Here is a 27,385-nt window from a genome sequence, read left to right on the forward strand (position 1 = left end):
GTTCTTTGGCCAACTGATCTACAATAACTTGGTCTTTGATACCCTTGTGATCCATGCACTCAATGTCAAATTCACTCAGAATCATAACCCATTTGACCAAGTGGCCTATCAATGTTTCCTTGCTAAGTAGGTAATTGAGAGGATCGATTTTAGCAATGAGTTGTACCTTGTGTGTCAACATGTAGTGTCTTAATTTGGTGGCTACCAAGATAACTGCTCGGCAATCTTTCTCAATAGGTGTGTAATTGAGTTCATAGCCTACCAATGTGCAAGAGATATAGTATACATCTCACTCTTTTCCTTCTACATTGTGTTGTGCCAGTAGTACTCCTAATGATGTAGTTGTAGCTGAAATATATAGCAATAGAGGTCTATTTGGATCTAATGGGATTAGTAAGGGTGTATTCATCAGGTAGTCTTTAAGCATTTGGAATGCTTGCTAGCACTTTGTATCCTATTGAAAGTGAATATTCTTGTGTAACAGATGTGTGAAGAGATGACAATTATCAGCCAATTGTGCAATGAATCGCTGAATTGATTGTAGCCACCCTTGTAGTGTCCTTAACTGACTGATGTTCTTTGGAGGTGGCATGTCCATGATTAATTTTACTTTTGCCAGATCTACTTCAATTCCTTTTCTTGAGACAATATATCCTAGGAGCTTCCCGGAGGTTACTCTAAAGACACATTTCTTTGGATTAAGACGAACATGATATTGCTCTAATCTTTCAAAGATTTGATTCAGTATTTCTAGATGACCCTCTCTTGTTAATGATTTAGCTAGTAAATCATCGACATAATCTTCCATTATGGTATGCATTATATCATGAAAGATGGTAGTAATAGCTCTTTGATAGGCTGTCCCTACATTCTTTAGACCAAATGGCATTACATTCCAACAACAGGTTCCCCATGGGCATGTGAAAGCAGTTTTATGTTGATCCTCTAGAAAAATATTGATCTAATTGTACCTTGGAAATCCATCCATAAGAGAAAGCATAGCACGACCTATTGTTAAATCAATAATCATATCAATGTTTGGTAATGGGAAGTCATCTTTAGGGCATGCCTTGTTCAAATCTCTGAAGTCTGTACAGATACAAATGCCCCCAGTAGGTTTACCAATAGGTACAATATTGGAGATCCAATCTACATAATTGATTGGTCTGATGAAACCAACATCCAAGAGATTTTTGAGTTCAGCTTTGACAAGAACAACAATCTATGGGTGCTTCTTTCAGAGCTTTTGTTTCATAGGTTTAGCTTCTTTTGCTACAGTGAGATGATGCATGACCAAGTTGGGATCTAAGTCAAGCATGTCTGCATAAGACAATGCAAAGTTGATTTGATGCTTCTGGAAGAATTTTACAAATTTTGGCTGTTCCTCTGGAGTTAATAGAGATGCCAAATGTATTTGGTGAGGAGTCTCAGGGGTCCCTACATTTAATTCCTTTGTTTCTTTGATTAGGATCATTGATCTATCCTGATTTGTACTAAAGGGGAGGATGTCAAACCTTTCATCCTCAGGCACCTCAAAGAGGTTTTCACCTTCAGATACACTCTTTATTTTTACTTTTTGGGGATCAAGAAGTGTCATTGTGTGGTTTTCACTAGAAGATCCATGTTTCATTGTGATATTTTTGCAGCTGAAAGGTTTGGCATCTACCCCAAAGTATGTTGCATTGTTGAGTTCAATGGAAAATCCAACTTTATGATCCCCGCTTGGTATATGATCCCATATTTCTAAAAATTATATGAGTGCTTCATCATTTTGGAAATGATCAAGACATGGGGGATTGGGCTAGTTCTGGTCGATGAGTTTAGGGTGGATGATATTCATTATCTCATCAATTAAGTTAAGTTGAGAGGAGGCATCTATGATGGTTAATATAGATGAGTGAAGTGGATTAATGGTACTCTCCTTGTCAGATTTTGGCATGGGATTCGATGTAGAGCTTTTGGAAGTGTCTTCTAGCTTAGGTTTCTAGAAATTTTTTATCCATGCTTCTCCATACATGGGTATATCTTTACAAGGTGGTAGAGGCAAGGTGTCTTCCTCATCTGAATTATTTAGATTCACTGAATCAAATTCCCACTCATGTGAGTTTGTCTCTGAATCACTCTCTAACATCCGATTATTGTACGATGTTGGGATGTCTTGTATTGAAGAGTGCATTGGTCACGGGTTTGTGCACATTTATATGTGGGATTGCTAGTGCTTCTAATAGGGTTTTGGTGCTATTGATGCTGCTGCTAGGAGTATCAGTGTTGTTGGTACAGTTGGTGCTATTGATGCTACTGATGGGATTATAGGTGTTGTTGATGTTGCTGATAGCTTTTATGCTATTAATGGGTTTATCAACTTTGTGGGTGCGATTGGTTCTATTGATGCTACTGATGGGATTATTGGTGTTGTTGGTGCTGCAGAGATAATCAAGGAGGGCCACTTTGGAGTAACTAGCTGATACATGTGTTTGTTGGGTTTTCCTTTGAATATGATCTTAGGAAGAGATTATGTTTGAAAACCTAATCCAGTTTTATCTTTGGGTTTTAACTCAGGTTGTAAGGGCTCATGTCATCCTTAATTGCAATGTCCCAAAGAACTTTGGCCATTATAGCCCATTCTTTGCATGATAGCGAGGCCTTTGCCATATTTATTAGGGGGAAGCTTAGCTTTGGGAATTTCTTTGTTGATAGGGTCTTTGTAGATCCATTCTGGCAGCTCCACATCCCTTATTTCTTCCTCCTAACTTTTACCAGGGAAGAATTGTGCCAAAGTGCATGCTTGCTTGGCCAGTGGTGTTTGAAGTAAATTTTGAGGTTTGCCATGAATTCTAGGGGAGGTGAGTAATTATCCAACACAAAAGAGTGGGCTAAGATTATAGTCCCTGAGACCTTCCTCAACCATTTTCATTTTCAACTTGTCTTGCTTTGGTATAGGGGTGATTGAGCTAGAAAGGGAGGCTGGACTAACATATGATGTGGAAGGGATAGCTTCTCTATTGTTAGGTAGGGTGGGTTTTGGCTGATGGTTAATATTGTTACAATATGAAAATGGATTTGCATCGCCAAGGATTGTGATTTATACACCATTATGGGGAAATTTGATACACTGATGATAGGTAGATGGAACGACATGCATGGCATGTATCCAAGGTCTTCCGAACAAGAGATTATATGGCAAAGGAAGTTCTAGAAGTTGGCAGACAATATTCTTCACCACTGGCCCTACTCTGATAGGTAATACAACAACTCCTTTGGAAGAACACTCTGCATCGTCATAGGCCTTAATTGTTATCTTTTTGCTGGGATCCACCGATTCTACTGCATAGCCCAATGCTGTCACCAAAAGCAAGGTGCATATATTCAAGCTGGCTCCATTGTCAATCAAGTCTCACTTGATTCTGCATTGGTTTATAAATCCTTCAATATGTAGGGATGTGTTATGAGGTTGTTGGAATGATGCATTGTCACTTTCGGTGAAAGTGAGACATGGTGATGACTCCAAACTACCTACCATGGCTTGAAATTAATCTATGTTGAGGTTGGCAGGGATGGATGTTTCTTGTAGAGCTTGGTACAAGATTGTTTTGTGTGAGGGGGATAAGCGCAATAGTTCTAATATGGAGATAAGGGCTGGGGTCTTATCCAATTGTTCCACCAGATTATACTTTTTGGGAAAGGGTGTCGTTCCTTGTGGTGCCGCTTTAATGGTAATCTTGCTACAACATGTAACAACATTGCATGAAGGATTTAGATCTTTGATGATAAGTGTTTCAACTTGTTCATCAACATCATAGAGGTGATTTACAATATAATTATATGTCTCTTGGGTATAATTAGTTGTAGTGTCTATGTTTCGCCCTAAGGTGGAAGGACCTCTTTGATCATGTGATGGAAGTAGATTTTTGAACATTAGATGATCATCATTTGATGTTTTAGGGTCATATCCTTCTATTTCAATTTCTTCTCTATCAATAAGATCTTGAACAAGATCTTTCAGTCCATGGCAATTGTGTGTTTTGTGTCCTCTTCCCTAGTGGAATTCATAATGTTCATTATCTCTCCACCATGGAGGCTTGACCTGGGGCTCATAGTTAGATTTTTTCAGTAAGGTCACAAGATTAGAAGAAACCAATTGATACAATATTGTTTTGATGTGTGTACATGCGTTTTGGTTTGTAGTTTTGTTGCCTTTATTTTGGTTCTTCTTGTGGCACATTGTGACCTTGATTTTGTGGATGAGTGATGGTGTTGTTTTTAGGAGGGGGATTTTGTCCTACAAATCTTACCACAGGGTGTACAATTTTTACTGTTCATGCATTCACTATCCAGTCATTGACAATGTTCTTGTTCTTGTTCCAAATTTTTGGTTTATCACTATTATAACGTGGATGAGGGCCATCTTTGGGTTCATTGTAGATTTTGATAAGTTCCTTTTTAATAAGGGCTCTTTTGCATTTTAATTCTTGAGTGATCATCTCCTCAAAAGATTCTATACCCTTCATGTCTAAATGGAATTCCATCTCATCATTCAAGTTGGAAATGAATATTTCCACTAGCTCTTGTTCAGGCAAATGAAGAGAGCGTCTGCTAGACAGTTACCTCCACCATTATAGGAAAGATGAGAACAACTCCCCTAGTTTTTGTTTGGTGTTGCATAGATCTACCATGGTAACATTTCATTCTATGTTATGTGAATAATGAGCGATTAACTTTTGAAATAGTTCCTCAAATGTTCTAATGCCACCTGGTAATCAGGAAAACCATTGTGTGGTTGTGCCTCCCAAACTCTGAGGAAATAGGTGCATTAGATAGGTGTCCTCATAGGCCACCTCTAAACAAGCTTAGTGAAATTCTTGTACATGATATCTAGGGTCTCCTTTGCCCCTGTACTTTTCAATATTGGGTGTTTCAAACCCTTGTGGAAAAGGTGGCATATGCATGTTCCTATCAAAGGGATAGGGACAAATATCATTAAGTGAAAACAGGGTAGTCTTCAAATCACTATTGAGTTGTTGAGAGAGATTTTCTACTTGTTGTCTCAACATGTCTATTTCTGTAGGAGGAGGAGGCGGGAGATTCTCTTCATGATTAAGGTCATAGTGGAAGTAATCCCTACCTCTTCCACCTTCATTACGACTTTGTACAGATTTCTGCCATATCTGTGCAGTATCAAAGTCAGAGGGTAGTTTGGCACCCTCTTGAGCAAGTCTCAAAAAATGAGCATCTGTGTTGTTTCTAAGTATTTTGTCAAAGAGTCTATTCAACTTGGGATTATGTTGTGCTCTTTCTATGTCTTCGGGAGTTGGAGTGCTAGGATCTTCATCATTTGTGCCTCCTCCAATGGCTTCTTGGAAATTGTTGAGGTTTTCTTCCTCCTCGTCTTCGATTTCTTGTTGTCATTTTCTCATTGATCTTGTTTGAGCCATGTTGTTTGAAATTTTTGAGGTAGGTGAAAGTGATATTGAGTTGGTGATAAGATGTTTGAGAGATAAGTGTTTTGTGAAATGTTTAAAAGATAGATCTCTAACATTGAAGATTGGATGTTACCAAAGTTTCTTTCTAGATTGCTCTTGTATTTTCAACAATTTTGATGTGATAAGGTATAGCAAGGTTTGAGATGTGTTACAAACCAAGATACCTAGCAATGAGAGGATGCACTCATAAGCTAGTTTTAACCTTTGTAGAAATGCCTCTTAGGAAGATTTGATCCTAGATGTAGAGTCACTCTAAAAGTGATTTGTGGTTTGATTTAAGCAATATTTTAAAAGAACTTAGTGTATCTAGGAAATTGAAAATCATCACAAGCAAATAGTATTAGTAATCTAGCTCAATCACAAAAGCTCAAATGCAATGATCAATCCTAAACACACTCAATAAAGACATGAAAGCAAAACATTCAAAACTAAAAACTAAGCAAACCAAATATAGATCTGAATGCTTCCTTCATGCGGCTCCATTGTCCTTCTTTCTTCTTCAAATAGCCTTTGTTTGTGGATCTCACCTTCAAGTGCATACACATGAGATGAAAGCAAGTAGACAAGATAGTGGCGCAAGAGTACTCGAAGCGTGATTGATTTGACAAAGTGATCACAAAAAGTGATTCGATAAACTGATTAAATGGGATTGAAGAAATTCATCCAATTTATAGAGAAATTGGAGAAAAATATCAAATTAGCATGATTTGATTCAAATGGAAATTGCAAATCAAAAATGTCAATTATGACAAATTATGATAAATTATGCACTTTCTATGCAAAATTTGATTGATTGATGAATTATGACAATTTATGACAAATTTCTATGTCAAAATTGATTGATTGTCAATTATGACAAATTATGACAAATTGAAATGTCATTCCCACGAAATTAGGAGGAAAATAGGAGAGAATTGAAATTAGGAATTAGAAATTGATGAAAATTAGGAAATTAGGAATTTAGGAGAAATTAGGTAAATTAATTAATAATTTGTCATTTATTAATTAATTCACAAAAAGAGGAATAATTAGCCAATTAAATGAACATTTAATTGTGAGGAGAAGACTGAGGATAAATAAATAATTTATTAATCCTAGAGAGAGAAATGACAAACAGGGTTAAATGATTAAATCACGGAACCCTAGAAGATGAATTAGCAATGCAAGGATGACAATTAGGTCTTGATGAAAGATAATTGACTCGATCATGATTTTGATTAACAAAGGACCAATGTGATAAATGATTTGATTGATAAATGTGCCAATTGACAAGGAACAATGACTAATTGATTGAAATTGACATAATTGAGATAGAAAATGATTGATGGCAAATTGATCGCAAAATGGCAAAATTGACAAGAGGACAAGGATCGATGACAAAATAGATTGCAAGATGACAAGATTGAAAATGACCACGATCGATAACAAATTGATCAAAAAATGACAAGATCAAAAATGACAACGATCGATGACAAATAAATCACTAGATGATAAGATTGATAAGAGGACAAAACCCTAATTAGGATTGATGATGTCCAAAATGATGACAAATGAGCATGCACATTGATGCGACAGGATAAGATCGATCAAAATCATGACTGGAGAGTGTTGTCGACAAGACCAAATTTGAGAGCAAGATAAATGAAGAATGCAGAAGAATGACTCGACACTCGCAAATGATAAAGACCAAGTGCGAATCATAGGAGAAATGTTAATGCGACACAAAAACCTAAAATGAGGCAATGCGCCAATGTTAAAGTATGACTCCGCAAGAATTGACCATTTTTAGACATCTACATTTTGCCCCTCTTTGAGACAATGCTAGTTTAAGTGTTGTTTCAAATAACAATAATGAAGATGCCCTAGATAATTGACAATGACATATGCATGCCCCCTTGAGGAATTGGCCGAAAACATGCAAAAAAAAGAGGCCAATTGATCGATAAAAATGATAGGATCGAACAGACTGACAATCGGAGATTGGATGCATGAAGGACAAGCAAATGATGGTGCAAAAGACCATGACCAACATAAGATGGAGAGAGTGCATGTCCATCTATGCACTGACAAAGATCTATAAATGAGACCAAGAGAGTGAAAATTGCTCATTTGCACTAGCCAAAGAGGAGAATTTGTTGCTCTGGAAAAGGACACTTGCAGAGAGATGGCAAACATTCCAATGGTGGATTACCTCAAAGAATGTGTATGCAGCTACAGATGACCGAACGACACAGGAGCAGTGGTATGTATCTCAGAAACCCATATTTTCAATTTCATGAATTTGACTTGCTTGCGGGACATTGCGGGGCCCACAAGGAATGCAGAAACTGACTTCTGCGCTTGTGTAGGGTGAATTTTGCACTTGTGTCTGGTCTTCTATGCTTGTGTAGGGTACACAGGCATAGGTTATGTTACATAGGTGCAGGACTCATCACACAGGCACAGTTGTGCATTGGCAACTCAATTGTGGTCCAAAACGACATGCAAATTATCCGAAAAGGGGGGATAAGGGTAGGATAGGTTAAAATAGATAAAGAACACCCTGATTTGGCCATAAAACAAGGAAATGCAGCCCATAGCAGCAAACCCTAATACTAACAAAATGTGCCCCAATTGTGATGCAGAGTCGACAGTATCCGTTGATCACGCAGGAGAACTGACCTGACTGCTTCATGTTACGACATAGACTCAGGAGCACAGACAGAGATACATTAGTAGGACTTGGGATATACTATATTCATGCCTAAGATTAGGGCAAACATAGGACTACTCACCGCATTGGCAGAGCGATGGCATTCAAAGACCTCCTCATTCCATCTGGCAACTGGAGAGGTGACTATGACACTAGAGGATGTATGGCATATCCTCCACATTTTGATTCATGGAGAGATGATAGAATATGACCCAGTGATAGGGAGAGATGTGTTGTGTAGATTATTTAAGTGCAACACAGATGATTTGGATATTGTAGAGAGGGAGATTGGCTAGGAGACCATGGCATCAGAGTATGATCGGCAATATGTGGTGATAGTCCTGGTGATAGCATGCCTACTAACACGGGACAAATGAGGACATGGATTCCCTATTGGATGGGGAAGAGTGCTGGAGTAGATGGTGACAGAGGGGATGGTGTATGCATGGGGACCATGTGTACTGGCTATGCTATATTTTCAGTTGCATTAGATAGCATATCAGGGAGTTCAAACTTTGAGCTGTGGAGTCACATTGTTATAGGTATGGGCATTTGAGCACATAACCATATGTTGACTGATTATAGGGAGACAAGTAGTACCACACTGACCATATGTGTACTGCTATGGGGGAGCACTGAGACAGGGTCCTTTCAGATACATATTGTATTGGTGACATGAGCTAGATAGACTAAGGGAGTTCACATGGAGGCCATATCTTGATTGCCCTGGATGGTCAGATGATAGGGATGAGCTACCATATTGTAGATAGGAGAGGTACCTGATTGGGTGACCAGTGAATTGCTAGAGAGTGATTGAGATGTACCTGCCAGAGAGAGTCAGACGACAGTTCGGAGAGAGGCATGATGTACCTAGAAGGATTGCACACTTTGCAAAATCTCACAGAGAGATGAGTTAGTGGGGGAGTATGATTCAGCCACACATAGCATATACTGACTTCACACAGCTATAGCAGAGATAGTGGGATTGGAGATCAGATGTGGTGGACGTCGGGATGACAAAGGAGTATGAGCGATGGTTTGCATGACAACGGCCAGTGCCATTAACTGATCCTGATATTCCAGTACCTAGGTGACAGGAGGACTTCCCACTCACAGGAGTGGAGGAGGGAGATGATGAGGATGAGGAGGATGAGGGTGGTGATGAGGATGAAGGGGATGATGAGGACAGAGATGATGAGGGGGATGATGATTATGAGCTAGATTCAGGCGATCAGGAGGCATTGCAGGATATACCCATAGAGCCAGAGACAACTAGCATAAAGGAGATGGAGATGTACAGGGCTACCATAGCGAGTCAGCAGGATCACATTGTGACATTAGAGAGACAGAATTCCATCTTGAGGACATAGCACAAGCAGTTCAGAGTGGAGATAGCCAAACTCACAGTGGCTCAAGATACAACAATAGCTTAGGCACAGCGAGAAGAACAGAGAGTCACTGAGTACATTGGGTCAATTAGGGATGCCAGTGCACGTGAGATGGCACAGGTGTTGGTAGAGACCAGAGAGGAGATACGCCATTAGAGGACACTATATGAGAGTGTCGTTCTGCCAGATCAGAGAGCAGCTTCATATCGGGCACGATTGAGGACAGAGAGCAGGGCATGCTCTCGGAGGTCAGTGAGCAGCATGGGGGTGAGTGGACCTATGAGACCACCACAGCTAGGACTAGGAGGGACATCATCTCTGAGACATGGCAAGGATGAGGAGGACAGAGGGAGCACCCAATGACAGAGGCACGTGCTCCTTATGACAGAAAGATGACATTATGACATTATGTAGTCAGCCTATGGGCCATACTGAGGACAGACAGTCCAATTTTGTACTCTGATATTATTTTGGTATATGATATGATATGGATCGATATGATGGGATGCAATGTTTTATGACTTATAGTTATTTTCCATGTATGGATGACTTATGAACTATTGATGTACCATTGTGGAACATGTATAGATATATTTTTTTATGTGTTTTCAATGCAATTATAATATGAAATGGATAAAATGCTTGATGTAATGTGTGATGTAATGCAAATATATTAACCAAATGAATGCAGGATGCAACATATGTGTTGGGGATCAGAGCACTAAACCAGAATGACTATCCAAACTGACAGAAGAAATGTTAGTAAGAAGAAATGAGACAGAGGACAGTTAGAGACGAAGAAAAAAACTTGCTTTCAGTAATGCACTTTGTAGGTGAGAACCTTTATTTTAATGTAGCAAAATGGATGCATAGCATCATGGCATTGAAGGCCAGAGCTGAAATGCAACCCTTTTTGCAAAGGACAAACACATCGCAGACAAACAACAATCACAACAAAAAGAAATAATGGGACCATGAACCATCCCGGTCACTCTAAATCACTCAGTGACATCATCGAGCAACATAGGAACATGATCGAAGATAAATCAATAAATGATAAGACTCGCTAATTTCAACAAGTCAAACAAACATCTTGATCTTCATTGTCAAAAGTTGAAAGTGCTGATAGGACAATCATGCTGTCTAGTTTCAGGACATGTGGTACCCTGTCTAAGACAGGACACAGTCTGGTTTCGAGTATACCACACCCTGTATAAGACCCATGATAGTGTGCCAAGGACCAATAATATTGATGTTAATCGATTCATATGAAAATTGTGATCAGTTTGAATGTCTAGTTTGAATGAAAAAGTTGATCTGTTAATGCGTGATTCCATTAAAACACAATGTGTGATTGAGAGTCGTTGGATGTATGCTCAGTGATCTGTCTATGCTCAAAGGGATCATTTATTGCAAAATTCTTGTTTTTGGATTTTAATGTTTTGAAATTTTTTTGTTCATTTTTTCAAGACTTTATTTGATGTTTAGAGATTTTTTCAGGACATTATATGATTTTTATGATTTTTTATTTAGGACATTTTTCAATTTTTTTTTTGAATTATTTCAGGACATTTTTCAATTTTTTTTGAATTATTTCAGGACATTTTTCAATTTTTTTATGACTTTGCCCCCAGTGTCTAGCAAGGCAAGGAATATGATAGGTGAATAAATAGGCTTTCTAAAATGATGGTGGATAGAGGGAAGACAAAGGCCTTATATCATAGAGACAATACGGATGCAATTTTCAAGGGCTATTGCGTGATGGGACAAGAGACTGGATATGACAATGTAGAGAAGGAAAATGGCAAGAGGGACATGTCAAGAGGTTTTTGAATCCATGTTTAAATTTCGCGTCCTTATTACAGACCAAGATCAAGGAATGAAAAAGAGTGTATGGATAGTGATAAGATATGGATAGGATAAGCAAGACCAAGAATGGATAAGGGACATGGACTGAAGGTTGGGATAGGCTACGGAATAGTGGCAGAAAGTTGCAATAAGACAGGGAATATGGATGAAAAGTTATAATAAGCTAATGGATAAAGACCAAAAGCTATGATGGACTAAAAGCTGCAAACAAGATACATGATGCTCATGATGATCCTCAGCCTTGTCAAGATCAAAGGTGGAAAGAGGAAAAATGGACATGAGGGACAATAGGATAATGGAGGAGTATGACATGGTATGATAGGATAATGAAGGGTAAAAGGATATGAAGGAGGAAACCTGCCCCCAAGTGTAGTGTGCAAGAAGTTCATAGATTACGCATGACGCATGTTTGCCAAGTTTTCATCACGGTACTTGCCCAAGGTGCCTGTTTCCCAGGTTTTCACCAGTGGACGAATTATTTTTTCTTTACTTTTTTCTTTTGTCTTTTTTTTTATTCACTTTTTTTTTGTATTTTGACTTTTTCAATAGAAGATGGACACATGATAGGGGATGGAAGAATGACTCAAACATCTTTTTGTTTGGATAGTAACCATGAAAAAAATGGACCATGACCTTTAAAAGTATGCTCAAAGATGTTGGTAGGATAAGGACATGGAAAATGAGATGGAACTAAGGCAAGGATTTATGCAAAGGATGGGATCGAAGGGATTGAAGGATGGAAAATATGCATTGGATAATGGATAGGGTATTGGAAGAACTATGGTTGAGTGGATATTAATGTTGGCAAGATTGACATTGGCACACACCTTGAGGGGTGATAGACTGATGGAGGAAAGATGTATTTTGGATATTGAGATTTTGACGAAGGAAAGGCTATGGATTTTGGGACATAAGGGCCCAAAATGGATAAAGAAGGTGATGGAGGAATAGACTTGGAATGTTTGGATGGAGGAATAGCAACTTTGGATGCCCAGTTGGATGTTTCTTTAGGCTTTTGTCCTTCAAGGAACCGCTTAGGAACCCACATGGTTTTTGATTTTTCATGCTTTTGTGGTTCCTTGGGGTGCATTGCTTGCACAAGGGATTTAGGAACCCATATATATTTTGACTTTTGTTTTTGATTTTTCTCAGTGGGCCTCTGTGGCCTTTTGGATATTTCTTTTTCTTTATAGATCATATTGTTCTTTGTTTTGACATGTCGATTATATTAGACATGTTGATCCTTGAATACATGTGGATTGCTAGACTTATGACTTTTATACTTGGCATCCAAATTGCTTGGAGGGGGAAATGAATGCATGGATGGATATGAATGAAATGGAGTTGTTTTGGATGGATGAAATTTACTCAAGGATTTGTGCCTTTACTGACCTTGCATAGAGGACGAAGGGATATAAGGAACTAAGATGGATGGAAGGTATGATGGGGAAGGGATATGTTTTGATTTTGATGGAGGGATACCAACGTCTTGAGAGTGAGTTGTGTAGACATGACCCTTAAGATCTTCTTTGATATGGAGGGGTTCTTTCTCATGAAGGTCTACTCCTTTGCCTTTATGAATATCTTGACTTGTAGGATACTCCTTTCTTTCGGAAGAAGACGCGAGTCCATTATGAGGTGGATATGATATGAGAGAATTAATGAGATCTTGGAGTGGATCGGATTGCACCAAAGTGGAAGAACCCATTATGCATGTCGAGGGTTCATGAGCATCTTGCACTGACACGTTAGAATCATGAGGGGTATCAGGATCATGAGGGGGACTATGATTGTGTAGTGGACATGGTTCAATGACAGGTTCTTCAAGAGATGGAATGGAAGAAATAATGGGATCATCAAAAGGAATGAGATCTTGGAGTGTATATGGAGCATTAAGACAAGGAGATGGAGGAACAAGTGGATCTTGTGGAGGATCTGAAGGAATAATTTGATCTTGACAAGGAGGAAGATCATTGGAATCCTCTTTAAAGGCACTTTTCTCTTGACTTTCAATGGGATCATCATAAAGGATGGAAAGGATATCTTGATCTTTCTCAAGAATTGGAATGTCAATGGGATTTGAAAGGACATTATGTTCATGAAATGGAAGGGGATCATTTGGGATTGGATGAACTGGGATATCTTGATCTTTCTCAGGGAATGGAGTGTCAATAGGACTTTGGATATGATGGACAAGAATAGGGGAATCATTGTGAGTGTCTAGGAACATGGGGTCCTGGTCAACAATTGGATGGGATGATAAGGTTTCAGGATCTTGATCTTGATATTCTTTAGGACTCATTTCTTTGTGCTTTAAATTATCCACTTGACATGAAGTTGGACTTTGGATATGCATGGGGGATTCTGACAAGGAATCAATGTTTTGGCATGAAGGAAATGCACTTTGAACATTTGTGATGGATTTTGGCAAGGAATCAATGCTTGAACATGAGGAAGAGGGACTTCGAATGGGGTCTTCTAAAATAGGTAATGGAAATAAAGTGCATGGTGGCATTGGGTCTTGTATTTCTGAAACATGACAAGGATGTGCATCATGAATTGGATTATCATGGCAATCAATTATGGATAGCCCTTGGATAATTGCATCCTTGGGTGTATTGTTTGATGAGGACAATATAGAAGGTTCTTGTGAAACTTCTAAAGGTGTAGGGATAGATGCCACTAGAGAGTCAATTTGTTTGTGGGGAGATGAGGCATTGCTAGACATAAGTGTATTATTTTTATCTTCCTCAAAGAACTCACTTGGTAGGTTCCTTAAAGCCACCTTTATTTCGAGGTTTTGACATGGTTGTATCTGGAATTTGAATGTGTTTTTGGTTTGATGTCATGTTTTGATATTGGACTTGGTTCAATTGTTCTGACATGTTTGAAACTTGGCTTGGTGTGTGCTGCATGTTTTTGAATGTTTGGTTGTGGTTGTTGACATTGATATTCCACCATTGGTTGAACCATTTGTGGACATTGTATAGATGGTTGGACATATTGTTGAAATTGGACCATTGGTTGTATTGGTTGTATATGTTGAGCAATTGGTTGAACCATTGGTTGTATTGGTTGAAAATCTGATTGATAGTAAACACCTTCTTGTTCTTGTTGTGGAGGCACATAATGTTGAAATTGATGTTGTCTCTTTTCTTGAAATTGTTTCATCATCTCTATTTGGGAGAGGAGAGCTGGTATGTCTGATCGTTCAAGAAGACATCTTACATCAATTGGCTCAATCTTTGGATTTCAACTTGGAAATTTTTGAAACATTTTGGACATTTGTGATCTATTCTTCTCAATGTTTTTCACTCTTTGTTCGAATATCTCCTCTTCTTGAGCTAGTTTCTCCTCTAGTTTTTGTATTTGGACATTTACATCATCATGATAAGTTTGATCCAAGTTTTGAGACATGTAGATATTGGATTGACATGATTGATTGCTCAATTGTGATGACATGGCTTCGTAAGAAGGTTGAGACCTCATTTAGTTGTATGATATGCAACTAAATGCAAACTAAATAGATGGAAATGCAATCTATGGCAAGAATGCAACCTATGTTTTTGTTCTTTTTTCAAGGTTTTGACAAACTTATGAATGCAATTCTAAAAATGAGACCCTTAGGAAATTGAAATGATGTCTAGACCTCAAAGGAAAAAAGGACCAAGTGACAAAAGGACAAAATGACAATGTCTCCCCTATATGCTTGGATACTAAGCTAGGTTTGAACAAATGACATTGATGACAAAAAGAGAAAGGGTTTGATAAGGTCTAGACCTCCTAACAATGACTTAGGGTTTGTCAAAGATTTGGATTACTCAAGTATGACAAAACCTAGTTTTGACACTATATGCTAAGGGACAATTACTATGCAAGTGACCCTAATATGATATGATAATGACCTAAGCTTAATGAAGAGACCTAGGGTATGCAAATGTGACCTAATGTTATGAGGACAGGGATGCAAATGCAAATGTATGACAATGTCAACCTAAGGAAAAACCTAAGGTTGAATTATGAAATGGTATTGCTCTAATGCAAGAGGACACATGCAAATGGATGACCCTTATTGATATGCAAAGGAGTATGACCTAGGTGAAACCTAACCTTGGTAGTTGACAATGAATTTGCAAAATGCAAACCTAGGATGAACCTAAATCTAAGTGACATGAATGTTGAGACAAGATTTTGAAAAATGTTTGACAACCATGTTTGAAGGTGTTTTGAACTTTGTTGAATGAAATACTCTTGTGTTTAACCTTATTTTGAATCAATTTGTCTTGTTTTTGAAATGAGACACAACTCAACTTTTGACAAGGAAAGAAGATGAGATATTTTAACTTAGACTCAAGACAATCATGCTCATTCATACATTTCTTATGGTAGGCAAGGATAGTAGGTACTTGAGAGGTAGACTCGTTATGAGATTCAAGGAGAATACATAGATGCTTGACCCCATGGGCTCCCCTCCATGACACTCACTTCTTAGGGAAGCCAACCATCAGTCCCCATTGAAATCTCCCCATGGTGAACTTAGTATCTCTTCTAAGTATTCGAACTTGTCCTTCTCAAGCAACTAGAAGGACTTTTGGCCTCTAAATACAAGGTGTTTAGTAAGGATTTCTGTTAAGCGTTACTCCTTGGTGTCACGCAAGTGTGATTGAGACATTAAGCCCACCAAGATACCAAACAAATGTAGTCATGCAAGCACGATTTAGACCATGAGGCCCTACTTAGATGTTGATATGAGAAAGAGTTCAAGGGTCATCACTTCCCAAGTAACTACAATTCCCATGTAACCCTTCCTTCAAAGCTTTCGCCCATCAGGTATTTATTTATAGTGAGTAAGATTGCCAAGGTACTCTGGTTGTGCTCACTTTGGGTCGTTCCCTTCTCACGATTGTCACTTGCTTGCAAAAGCAAATGGTCAGGAAGGCAGGCCCTCTAAAAGTGACACACAATCAAAAACATCAGCATGGTATTGAAGATCTGGATTTCTGATCACCCTAAGAAGGATGAGAGCATACTCTCCTACTCCAATGTCTAACTCAATAGTCAAAGCAAACATACATTCATTCCAACCTATTTAGAAATCATACTAGGTGCTTATAATATTAATTGCAAACACAAAGTTTAGTTGTAATCCAAGGCAACCTGCAAAACCCAAGTCAGAAGTTTGATATGTTTAGTCTTCAACTATCAAACCTGCATAAAACATGTTAGTAGTTTCATTTGTTGTCTTTTGTCATGCATAATGCCAAGGTGCTGCACAGAGAATTAGTACCAAAAAACCAAAAAGTAGAAACAAAATGCAAAACTAAACAATTTTCAAGTTAAAAACAGTGCTTTTTTACCTCTGTTTCTGGACTTTACACAGGCGCAGAATACATGACATAGGTGTAGAATGCTTGACACAGGTGCAGAATGTCCTTGACATAGGTGCAGAATGCTTGACATAGGTGCAGATTGTCTCACACAGGTGCAGAAGTCCCCAGAAAACCCTGCATTACCCTGTTTCTTGGGTTTTTTGACCTGCAAATCATCTAAAAAGCACTTAAAAGCATGAATAGGGGGTTAGTTCACGTCGGGTTCACCAATTAATGTAGCTAAGAAATCAGAAATCATCACAAGCAAATAGTATTAGTAATCTAGCTCAATCACAAAAGCTCAAATGCAATGATCAATCCTAAACACACTCAATAAAGACATGAAAGAAAAACATTCAAAACTAAAAACTAAGCAAACCAAATATAGATCTGAATGCTTCCTTCATGCAGCTCCATTGTCCTTCTTTCTTCTTCAAATAGCCTTTGTTTGTGGATCTCACCTTCAAGTGCATACACATGAGATGAAAGCAAGTAGACAAGATAGTGGCGCAAGAGTACTCGTAGCGAGATTGATTTGACAAAGTGATTAGATGGGATTGAAGAAATTCATCCAATTTATAGAGAAATTGGAGAAAAATATCAAATTAGCATGATTCAATTCAAATGGAAATTGCAAATCAAAAATGTCAATTATGACAAATTATGACAAATTATGCACTTTCTATGCAAAATTTGATTGATTGATGATTTATGACAATTTATGACAAATTTCTATGTCAAAATTGATTGATTGTCAATTATGACAAATTATGACAAATTGAAATGTCATTCCCATGAAATTAGGAGGAAAATAGGAGAGAATTGAAATTAGGAATTAGAAATTGATGAAAATCAGGAAATTAGGAATTTAGGAGAAATTAGGTAAATTAATTAATAATTTGTCATTTATTAATTAATTCACAAAAAGAGGAATAATTATCCAATTAAATGAACATTTAATTGCGATGAGAAGACTTAGGATAAATAAATAATTTATTAATCCTAGAGAGAGAAATGACAAATAGGGTTAAATGATTAAATCACAGAACCCTAGAAGATGAATTAGCAATGCAAGGATGACAATTAGGTCTTGATGAAAGATAATTGACTTGATCATGATTCTGATTAACAAAGGGCCAATGTGATAAATGATTTGATTGATAAATGCGCCAATTGACAAGGAACAATGACGAATTGATCCAAATTGACATAATTGAGACAGACAACGACCAATGGCAAATTGATTAGAAAATGACAAAATTGACAAGAGGACAAGGATCGATGACAAAATAGATTGCAAGATGACAAGATTGAAAATGACCACGATCAATAACAAATCGATCGCAAAATGACAAGATCAAACATGACAACGATCAATGACAAATCGATCGCCAGATGATAAGATTTATAAGAGGACAAAACCCTAATTAGGATTGACGATGTCCAAAATGATGACAAATGAGCACGCACATTGATGCGATAGGATAAGATTGATCAAAATCATGACTGGAGAGTGTTGTCGACAAGACCTTTTTATTTTTTTGAGAGTTGAATGGTTTTGTGATGTGTGAGGGTGAAAGTAGATAGAATATGGACCTCAATAAAAAATTTCTATCACAAAGGGGGTTTCTACTTCTTCCTCTCTCTTAGGGGTTGGTGGTTCTCCTCAAGCTTCATTGTATGTAATGCAGATTATTGGAAAGAAAGCAGGGCTGATCTTGACCCCTTTGTTTTTGTGATAATCCAAGGCTCTATACTGAGTAAAAGCTCTATTTTTCAAAAGCTCTTTGTCGAATTCATTGGATTTTCCTTGAAGATACAAATGCATATGACGCAAGAAGGCTCTGTGTGAGAAAAATTTGTCTATTGATATAGAAAAATTTCCTTCTCTTGATAAGAGATTTTGAACTCAATGGTCTCTTTTCCAATGTGGTCTTTTGATGAAGACTCTTTTTTCTCAAAATGTGAGTGATGGTCATATAATTTGATATCTTGTTTCACTTTGTTTGATGTTTGTTTTTGTTGGTCAATGTTGATGTAAAATTGTGTTGGAGTACTTGGTTTAAATTTGTTTTGAATTTCTTTGACAAGAAAACACAACAAGCACACAAGCACAGTAATCTTCCCTCAAAAGGCATAATAGGTGTGGGTCTAAATTAACCCAATCATGAACTTTTTGACCCTTTTAAAATGTTTTGCATATTATTCCAAAAGCCTGAAGTCAGCTCAAATTGTTACTGGTCTGACACAAGACGAAGACAATTCAAACACACTTTTTATACCTAAGGTCAATGGCCAGTTGCAATATTTTCAGCCCACATCTTGATATTTCTTCGAATTTGGTACTACATACCTTATGAATCCTGCTGTGGAAGGTAAGGATGTGATATACTAAGTCTTACGTGAGCACAACAGATAGATGATCCCTATGATGGGGGGTCACAACTTTTATCAAGCTACAAGTAGGCTTTCAAAAAGCCCTGTTTCTACTCAAGGAAATATGTATAGTGAGTATCTTGCGATTAAAACCATCTATGCTCTTGCACTGAACTTTTAATAAATATCCTCAATCAATAGAATGGGTAGGCTTCTATAACAAAATGTGTCTAGTAATGTTCAATGTATTTGGACATGTTCATTCTGCAGTGACTCACTTAAGAGCCTTGTAACTTGTGGTGGGGCCCATATGTCCTTTCGACAAGTTACACTATAGGAATAGCTATACCCAAGGCTACAACTTTCTCTCTCACCTAATTTCTATAGCGGCTCGAAGGATTTACCATGCGAGGTCATTCCCAAGAGTGATGTGTCTTTTGGAAGGCCTCTCTTAAGAATATAAAATTTTGAGCATTACTAACACTTTTCTCTTACACCTAGGACCACGAGAGCTAAGGGAGAGGATAGTGTGTGTTAGAAGTAGGACCACTCTACAAATTTTTGAACAAGTGTGCCAAAAACTAAAAACACTTGCTCTTTTTAACTAATTTATTGCAATGTGATTTAAATGCTCTTTGGAGATGTTGCTCCAATAAACATGGTGTTCTTTTTAATCCCTCAAAGCAATATTTTGTCTAACTAGTAAAGTGAAAATCTTGGTCAACCAAATTGAAGCATATTTTTTCTTGAAGTAAATCGATTTTGGAAAAGAGAAATTGACAAGTTGTTTGTTCTTTTTATTTTGCAAAATAAAATCTTGATTGTTATTTTTACCCTTTAAAAGAAAATGAAAGTTGTTTTGTTTATTTTAAACCCAAAATAAAAGATTGTTCCGAACTTGCAAGAAAAACAAAGTTTGTTTGTTTGAGTTTGTGGTTCTTTTTAACTTTGCAAGATGAAGTTTTTTTTAAGCCCCAAACTGAAAAAATTATGTTGATTTTATAACCCAAAATGAAAAGTGAAGTTTGTTTTTAGTCTAAAAGGGAAAGTGAATTCTTTTTAATCCAACTTTAAAACAAAGTTAGAAAGAAAAATAAATTAAAAATCCCTAATTTTTAAGTCCTTGAATCCTACAAAATAGAAAGTTAGCAAAAACCTACACAAAAAGAGAACAAGTTAGTGAAATGAAAGTTTTGGTGGGCTTCTACAAGCCTAAAATTATAATTTTTCGGTTACATCTTTTTTTTTCAAGTCTCTATTACAATAGCACTACTCAGTGTAAACAAAGAAGCACCAGTTTAATGCAAAAGCGCTAAAACAATAACAGAGGTGCTAAAAGAATGCTAAAAGCGCTATAAGAGGGACAAAAGCACTAAATTAAACTGTCAAACAAAATTAAAATTATGTCAGACAAAGAGCACAAAAGTGCTAAAGGGAGTTACAATAGCACTATTTCACGAACAATAGCACTATAATGCGGACAAAGGCACTATTTTGAAGACAAAAGTGCCAGAATACAGACAAAGGCAGTAAATTCTCAGCTATCGAAGGCACTAAAATGTGTTCAATAGTGCTAAAGTGCACCTGTGTGACAATTTTAACAATTTTCAAAAAAGTTAGTAGTTTTAGATCAGAAGGTTGCGTGTTCAATTCATGTCGGGTTCACCAAATGATGCACTACAAAAAGGGATGTTAGGAAAACAAGACATTCAAACATTAGTGTTAGTTAGCCTCAATCATAAATGAAATACAAAAGAAGCTACAATCCTAAGCATGCATATCAAGAGAGATACCAAACATATTATAGAAAGCATATAAAAATAAATAGATTTTTAGAAATAAATTAAATATGAAGATGGACAAGTTGTGAGGAATAAAGCTAGATTGGTTTGTAAAGGATATTCTTAAAAGGAAGGAGTTGATTATGGTGAAACCTTTGCACATGTAGCTAGGATTGACGTTGTAAGATTATTTCTTTCCTATGATGCACATAAAACTTACAAGGTTTATCAAATAGATGTCAAGTGTGCTTTTATGAATGAGGATCTTGATGAGTAAGTTCATATTGAGCATGGAATTTTCTAACAATATGGAGAATGAATTTGAGATGTTTATGATTGGGGAAATAAAAAATTTCTTAGGTTTGTAGATTACTCAGACTGATAAAGTTATTTAAATCTATCAAACTAAGTATGCTAGAGAGTTTTTGAAGAAATTTGGTATGGAAAATTCTAAACCGGTTAGTACTCTTATGATTACAAGTGAGAAATTGAAAAAAAGAAAAGAATAAGCATTGGTAAATCCTACATGATACATGTCTATGATTGGAGGTCTGTTATATTTGACTAAGACTAGACTAGATATAATGAATGCAGTTTGCATTGCATGAAGGTATCAAAGTGATCCTAGAGAAAATAATGAGAGTGCGGTGAAAAGTATTTTTAGGTACATACAAGGAACATTTGAATATGGTTTGTGGTACCCTAAAGATGATGAATTTAATTTATGTGCATATATAGATGTAGTAATGTTGATGATTGGAAGAGTACTTCTGGTGGAGCTTTCTTTCTTGTAAAGAAACTTATTTCATGGATCAGTAAGAAACAATCATGTACTTCCTTATCTACTATTGAAGTTGAGTATGTTGATGTTGCTACTAACTATACACAAGTTCTATGGATGAAGCAAATGTTAAAGGACATAAAAGTACATTGCAATGAACCAGTAGTTATTCACTATGATAACTTTGCCGCTATAGACATCTCAAAGACAAAGCACATATCTATCAAGTATAGCTTTTTGATCGAGAAGGTGGAAGAAAGTGAAGTTAGACTAGTTTATGTGAACACTAAAGAGTAGATTGCAGACATCTTCACTAAACCTTTTCCTAAAGAATCATTTGAGTACCTCAGAGACAGATTAGGGGTTTTTGCCCCTCTGGTATTAAACTGATTGATGCTATTTGGCATCAGTTTGGTATGCATTATCAGAGCTATTATTCATTTTGTATTGGTGTGGTGATGCTACTACTCAGGGGGAGTGGTTAGTCTTGTGATTGAGCAGTTTATGATTTTGCTTTGATATTTATGTGATATCTTTGGAATTCATGTCAATGGGGGAGAGATATTCATGTGTAAAACATAATGAGTTATATACATTAGGGGGAGAAATTTGGAGAACTTAACTGTGATATCATCTACAGGGAGAGTATTAATGATAACTTCATTGCTATATTCTTATGTGGGAGATTCGTTTGGCATTTCTTGGCACTTGGATTTTTTTCACATCTAGTGTTGTCATCAATGCCAAAGGGAAATATTATTGGTAATTTGAGGGAATTGATTATCTGTTGCATTGATTTTTTGTCATTAATGCCAACACTAGTTGCTTTGGCTATTTATTGGTATCTGATTGGTTCGGTAGGATGATTGGTTTCTAGTTGGTAAGATCATTTTGATCTAGGATACTCTAGAATTCTTTGGTTTATGGAATTGCCTTAGATCTACTATTCATGCTACTCAGACATATGTTCAGTCAGTTGATATTGACTTGGTGATCAGATGCTATCTTATATGCTAGTAATCTTGGCTTATTGATCCGATGAGGGTTTTGCTGATAGGGCTTTGTTGAAGATCTTATGATATTATGCATAAGTGGTGTTGGTGCAGCTTCTAGTATGGATTTAGGATGCTAATGGTGATTATGTTCAAGCCTTGATTGATTGGGATCATTGCCTTCACATGTATGGACCTAAATTGGGTTTGGTGCTGTCTGGGTTAAGGACTGACTTAATGTAACATGTTGTTGGACTCCTCTATGTGTTTTTAGGATGGTGTATGGGTTGGATGATATTGGTTTGGCCTCAGGGTGACATGTTTTCTAATTATGTAATAGGTTTGGTTGTCTAGGTGGCCGACCTAATTGTTGAAGGTCTAGGGTTTGTATATATATGTGTATGATCTCATTGTAGATCATGGTATACAATTGAATAATGTAATAATAATTCATGCAGAGGATTTGGTCAATCATAGGTGATCGAGTTGGGTTTATTCAAGAGGTTTAAGACCTCCAGTATTGAGCTTAACTAGAATTCTACTCAGGAATAGGAGATGCTATTATTGCAGTTCATTCTTCCTTCTAGATTGTAGTTTGGATTTCTTATGTAGTCAGTTAGACTCCTTTTGTAATGAGCAGTGTGTTCTAGGCTATTGGCCTTCCTACAAGTGCATGCCCCTCAATTTGTAATCACATACTTACTACAAAAGTATTATCTGACTGTGGGTAGGATTCCCAGCATGGTTTTTCCCTTTACCCCATTTTCCATGTACAAATCTTGGTGTCATGTGGATGGTAACTATTTTCTAATTGTTGGTTGTGCTTAGTTGGTATATTTTCTATTATGGTATTGATATTTTATGTTCCAATAATAATTTTTTAATTGCTTAAGGTTTCGGTAATCTGGTGACAACTGATTCACCCCCCATCTTAGTTGTCCTGTGGTTATTTGAACTGTCTAACATAGGACACCAACCCCTAATTATTTATGGTCAGCAACCCAAAGGAGCACCAACCCCTACACTGAGCACCAACTTAGTGAAATACAATGAATTATAGAATCAATACAAAATAAGCAACTTTTTACAAATGAGATTTATAACCTCTTTATGCACTTCACCCTATCGGTTCAACTCTTGTCTGTTTCTCTGCTTCTCATCACTATCGGTTATATTCACTCTTCCTAATTCCTCTCTTTCTCAGTCTCTACCTCGCCTAACATCCTCTCACTCTCTCTCTTTGTACCTCATTTTCTCACTGCTACTAACCTACCGGTTTAAATTCTACTAGTTAGATGAACAGTCAAACTATGTAACTAATTACATGTTACTCTATGTCTTACCAGTTAAACCCCTCTTACCGGTTCCTCTATCAACATTTAGTCACTTCAGTATTTTGCGATGAACTCTCAGACTGATTACCTCTCTTCTTCAAGATCTCATTTCTAGCATCCAACCTCCTTCATCACAAACTTAGATATTCAGTCTGCGTATTTCTATTCATGCTTTCTGCCAAAACAAAAATTCAATGACTTTATGCCCTAGGGTTTTCTTGACCAACTACGAATTGTATCAAATCATATCTAATCTTGTTTCTAGAATTGACAGCCTACAACAAATTAGATAACAACACCATCTTTCATCCTTTCAGTACACATTTACTAAGCTTGGCAAACTGCAACCTATTTGTTAGCCTCACTCTTTGTCAATAACAATAAATGATCTGATTGTTTCCTACTCTAAATTAAATCGGGAACTAGATGTCCTACATTGATCCTTGCATCACAAGTTTTTGTTGTTCGATCGGCTTCAAGCCGCAATCCTCTACACTTGACCCATGACATTTGTAGTTTGCATTAAATATAGAATTAGTCGGCAACTACCTCATTGACTAACCATTAATCTACCACTACACATTTGCTACCTTGAGACCACATGTTATCTTCTTTGTCATCCACCTTAGTTCACTATGTCAGTCCATGCTCAGGCACTAACCAATCACACACTACCAGTTCATCTTGTCCTATCGGTTATACAATAACTAGTTAACCTTCATGCCCTACTCTTCTCTATTCTGTGAGTTAGTTCATGTTATCCTAGAGTGAACTTACCAACCATGACACTTGCCCAGAGTGAGTCACTATGGACATCTCCATCTGATGAGATCCCTTCACTTTGTCTCTTTATTTTCTTACAAGTTTCCTTACCTATTGGTTGACACAACACATCAACAATCTCTAATGCAGAGCTTCTAGCATACTGGTAGATATGTTTACTAGTTGACAATACTCCTTCCTACATATTGGAAACATCCATGAGAACACCATGCCAACAATCTTCAATTGTCATCAACTATGGTAACACCAATCTCCATCTACATCCCAGTTGACATTAGCATCCCGGAATGAAACCATGTCTACAATTGCTAAGCTTTTCCTTTCTTCTACATTATCTCGGACATCATCTCAACTGGTTTTGCCAAAGTGGCAACCACATTATTTCTTATCCTTCCTTTTCTTCTTGATATCTCATCATGCCTTCTCTTGTTGATCTGGTTCATATCTTTGGTTTCATATACCAGAGGTTTTCTCATGATTCACTTTGGTCATCCAGTATAAGCCTTCAACCACATGCACTTAACTTCTTTGACTATCTTATCCCAGAGGGTTATGATGTATTCCATGCATGTTGTGAGATAAGCTAAGCATTTCCACCAACTGATGAATACTAAGAAGGGGGGGTGAATTAGTATGCCAAAAATCTTTACACTAAAACACTTACACAGTCTAAAGATAAACCAGTAAAGCAATCTGATAGTCAAACTAGTTACCACACATACAAACCAAAATGCAAATAAAACATTCACCCACAAAAGCAATACAACCATAACACAAGATATCTGACGTGGAAACCCAACTGGGAAAACCCACAGTGAGATGGAACTCACAAGTCACTATCTGTAGAATAGAAACTAGAACGATTAAGGTCTTACAATGTTCTTCACCAGAATAGATCCTATTAGGAATCTCAATCTCTGTTAGGAGATAAGTCCGATTAAAGACTACCTTGTTAGAGGATTTTTGATTCACATGTGTGAACCACCTTGTTAGAGGATTTTACAAAGGCTTTGAGGCCTACCCGGTTAGGGGCTACTGACTTGTTAAAGATGTGAGTAATCAACAAGTGTTTGATCTATCTAATAGCACAAACTACTTGGTTACATCTAGTATTGCTCACAGCTAATGCATTCCAGCATTACTTCAGTCTTCTCTATCTCTCTCTCTGTTACAACTTGATCTTCTCAGATAAGATCGCTCTTCCAACAACTCAACATCCACCTTAAACTCTAGCTCAACATTAATCCTTTTCACAACAACCTAAAACCCTAGACATGATGTCCTTTTAAAGGAATTTGATTTCATGTCAGTCCAATAGGATTTCTTTACAATTTCCTAGGTTAATGAACCTAAACATACTTAGTAACATGACACAAGAATCACCGTTAATGTGTCGGCACCGTCAAACAATTGGTGGATTGGTAACTCATCACAGAGTATTACCAGTTCATACAAAATACTGGTTGCCGGTTTGACAAAAAATGAAGACTGGTAAGAACGTGTTATGCCACTTTGCACCCTCATACCACTTGTTATCTGCAAACCGCTTGGGGTCAACATGCCGCTTCAGACCGAGAAACACATTCTACAAAATCACTACTAGTCTAAAGACTAGAATACAACATACCGGTTGAGCATGAGCTCATACATATAAAGGGGATCTCAATACAAGTGTGTGTCCATCAGTGACAATCACAACATAAACATAAAAAATGCCAACAATCTCCCCCTTTGGCATTGATGGCAACACTTAGGAAAATAAAATTTTTACATCTAAGTGGTTTACAACAAAAACTTGTCATTAACAAAATTGCTCTCCTAAGCATATACACTATCCCTTAAATCAACAGAGTGTATAGCAATTTTGCATTCAGAGCATAATTGTCAGAGCATATAGCATATATCATAGCATATATCAAAATTTCAAAATAGATACTTCTCCCTCTGATATACTTCTCCCCTGATATATCAAAATTTCAAAATTTTAAAACTATATACTTCTCCCCCTTTGCCAACAATGACAAAGTACCGCTGAAAAACCTATTTCCTTATATATATAAAAGAGTTTATGACAATAATGAATAATACTTGTCAAAAATTGCTTTATAGTCCTGCAAAAATTGTTTCATGGAAAGAGACCAAGACTCAAGTAGGGAGGTCGCCACTTCCTTCTGTATCTGCATTTGTGATACCTGTTCCTCCATGGCATCTATTGTGCTCAATTCTTGTGTGACTATCAGGGCATCTAGGTTTAGATAGCATTTCTGGAGAATTTGCAGTCGTGAAAGTAATACCAGTTGAAGCTCCTACAAATCCCTAGACCTTATGCTGATCTCTTGCTCTATCTTGGCTGACTAGATCTAGAACCGGTGAACAGTTTTCCCATATGCTACAAAGGAGTCGTAAGGAGTCTTGAATGTCCTTAAGTAGGACTGTAAGTCCATTTGAAGCTGTTGCTTCTTGGCTAGCACATCATCACAGAATAGATGAGGTTGGCAAATTTTGCTAAGTAGCAAGTTTCCCTCATCCAAGGCACTCCT

Source organism: Cryptomeria japonica, chromosome 11 (genome assembly GCF_030272615.1).
Source record: "Cryptomeria japonica chromosome 11, Sugi_1.0, whole genome shotgun sequence".
Lineage (NCBI taxonomy): Eukaryota > Viridiplantae > Streptophyta > Pinopsida > Cupressales > Cupressaceae > Cryptomeria > Cryptomeria japonica.